We start from the raw sequence: 3,418 nt of genomic DNA, 5'->3' as shown, positions 1-3,418 counted from the left end.
AAAAAAAAAAAAAAAAAAAAAAAAAGAAATAATCGCTAATAAAACCGGCAGAGCCTTGACTATTCTGGCCCGGCAAGAAACTCTGATGAGAAATGCTGTCTATCAAAATAGATTAGCTCTCGACTACTTGCTAGCAGCTGAAGGAGAGATCTGCAGGAAATTTAACCTTACTAAATTGCTGCCTACACATAGATAATCAAGGGCAAGTAGTTGAAGACATAGTTAGAGATATGACAAAACTGGCACATGTGCCCATGCAAGTGTGGCATGGATTTGACCCTGGGGCCATGTTTGGAAAATGGTTCCCAGCGCTAGGAGGATTTAAAACTCTAATAATAAGAGTTATAATAATAATAGGAACCTGCCTACTGCTCCCTTGTTTGATACCTGTACTTCTTTGAATGATAAAAAGCTTCATTGCTACCTTAGTTCACCAAAATGCCTCAGCACAAATGTACTATATAAACCCCTATTGATCTGTCTTGCAAGAAGACATGGGTAGTGAAAATGAAAGTGAGAACTCCCATTAATAAAATGAGTGAGAGTCTCAAAAGGGGGGAATAAGGGAGGAGACCACCCCTCATATCGTCTTATGCCCAATTGCTGCCTCCAAAGAAAGAAGAAGCAAAAACTAAAAGGCAGAAATGGAATCCACAGGCAGACAGCCCGGTGCCACACCCTGGGCCTGGTAGTTGAAGATCGACTCCTGACCTAATTGGTTCCGTTATCTATAGATTACAGACATTGTATCGAAATGCACTGTGAAAATCCCTATCTTGTTTTGTTCCCATCTAATTACCGGTGCAAATAGCCCCCAGTCCCTTCCCCCCTGCTTGCTCAATCACACCCTCTCACATGCAACCCCTTAGAGTTGTGAGCCCTTAAAAGGGACAGGAATTGGTTACTCCAGGAGCTCGGCTCTTGAGACTGAAGTCTTGCCGATGCCTCCGGCCAATAAACCCCTTCCTTCTGTAACTCGGTGTCTGAGGAGTTTTGTCTGCTGCTCGTCCTGCTACAGGATTACAGGCGTGAGCCACGCGCCCAGCCTGCAACTTTTAAAATTTGGTTTATCCATCCATTTATTTCTAACCTTGTTCTATAAAAGATTTGAGGTGGTTGTACTTCAACTAGATCCAATATATTAATGAGTTTAGCTAAGGAGATTCTATACATAGAAAGCCTGATAACTTTCTGAGATTATCCTTAGTTAAAACTACTGGATGACTTCCACTAAAATATCACATATATTTGATTAAACAACTTGTTAAGCAAAGCAATACATTTTTGGTTGAGAAACTCACAATAATATGAATTTGTAATTTACCTTTATTCTTGTCAAAACAAAATATCGGCTTTTAAAAGTAAAAGGTATATTTTAAAAAGAAACCACAAAATTCACTTCTTTAATCCTTTATGAGATACAATGCAGAAAAGAACATAAACATACAGTTTATTTGATAATTAAAAGCAAATACATGCAATTACCATATAGGTCAAGAAAGAAAACGGCCAGCACTTCAGCAGCAATCCTTTTCAGTACAAAACTCACTATTAATTCAACACCCAATCTTTTGAATTCATCAGGACATAAAGTACCCATAACACTAATTTTTGTTTTTGACAATCGCATTAGACACAAGCATTGAAAATGTTACTGAATTTGCCTTTTTTTTTTCAAAGCAGGTTTGAGTTTGCTTTAGATGCTCTATTTCCACTTTTCAAGACGCTATTTATTCAAAGGAAGTGAACATCATATTCAAGGTACTGACGCCCTCAGAAAGAGAAATTGGAGTGAGCTGTATTGTTGCTATTATTATTTTTTATTATAGAAACATCATTCAGATTTGAATTACTTCATGGAGACGCTACCATTAGGCCAAACTAAATAACTTGGAGTACAGTATGGTCTATTTCCTTCCCTCCCTCCCTCCCTCCCTTCCTTCCTTCCTTCCTTTTTTTTTTTTTTTTTTTTTTTGAGACGGAGTCTCGCTCTGTCGCCCAGGCTGGAGTGCAGTGACCGGATCTCAGCTCACTGCAAGCTCCGCCTCCTGGGTTTATGCCGTTCTCCTGCCTCAGCCTCCCGAGTAGCTGGGACTACAGGCGCCCACCTCGCCTGGTTAGTTTTTTTGTATTTTTTAGTAGAGACGGGGTTTCACCGTGTTAGCCAGGATGGTCTCCATCTCCTGACCTCGTGATCCGCCCATCTCGGCCTCCCAAAGTGCTGGGATTACAGGCTTGCGCCACCGCGCCCGGCCCCTTCCTTTTTTTTGAGACGGAGTTTTACTCTTGTTGCCCAGGCTGGAATGCAGTGGCACCGTCTCAGCACACTGCAACCTCCACCTCCCAGGTTCAAGAGATTCTCCTGTCTCAGCCCCCCGATAGCTGGAATTACAGGCGCCTGCCACCATGCCCAGCTAACTTTTTGTATTTTTAGTACAGACGGTGTTTCACCATGTTGCCAGGCTGGTCTCAAACTCCTGACCTCAGGTGATCTACCCATATTGGCCTCCCAAAGTGCTGAGATTACAGGCGTGAGCCACCACGCCCAGCCAGTATGGTGTATTTTCAAAAGGAGATCATTTCTTCCCATATTTGAGAGTTTACCCATTTAAATTAGTTTAGCTAGGAGTAACAGTAAATGAAAAATTACAGTGGTTTATCAAAAAAGCAGATTATTTTCTCACATTAAAAATCTCTCTAGAGAGGTAGTAGTCTCTCTAGAGGTGACATGCTGTCCCATGATGCTAGGAAACTGGGCTCTTATCTTTGGCTCTATCATCCTTAGCACATGGTTTCCACTTCAGAGTCCAAGGTGCATATTTACGCTCCAACTCTCACATTCACATTGTAGCCAGAAAGAAGGAGAAAAGTAGAAGAGCCTTTTCCCTTTAAGGACATTTCCTGAAAATTCCATGCACTACTCCTGCTTATGTCCTGTTGGACAGACATGGCTACGTCAAGCTACAAGGGAAGGGGAGAAATAGTCTGTTTCTGGACAGAGAGAGGCCCACTAAAACCCAGGGATTCTACAAAGAAAGAATGGAGAAAAAATATTGGGAGAAAGCCTCCTTTTGACAGAACTTTTATATTTGTAGTGCTCCACAGGTAAATGTATTCACTATATAAATGGGTCAATCTTCTTTCAAATGTGAAAGTAACTTGCATATAGAAAAACATCCAAAATTTATTTTAGAATTTTGCAAATGAAATCTAGTTTTTTAAATGTTGATTTAAGATGCCCTGTCTTGGAGATCGAGACCATCCTGGCTAACATGGTGAAACCCCGTCTCTACTAAAAAATATAAAAAATTAGCCGGGCGAGGTGGCGGGCGCCTGTAGTCCCAGCTACTCGGGAGGCTGAGGCAGGAGAATGGCGTGAACCCGGGAGGCGGAGCTTGCAGTGAGCTGAGATCCGGCC

The sequence above is a fragment of the Rhinopithecus bieti genome, unplaced genomic scaffold (genome assembly GCF_001698545.2).
Source record: "Rhinopithecus bieti isolate Rb0 unplaced genomic scaffold, ASM169854v2 scaffold_58095, whole genome shotgun sequence".
In the NCBI taxonomy this organism is placed as follows: domain Eukaryota; kingdom Metazoa; phylum Chordata; class Mammalia; order Primates; family Cercopithecidae; genus Rhinopithecus; species Rhinopithecus bieti.
This window is presented reverse-complemented; position numbering follows the sequence as displayed.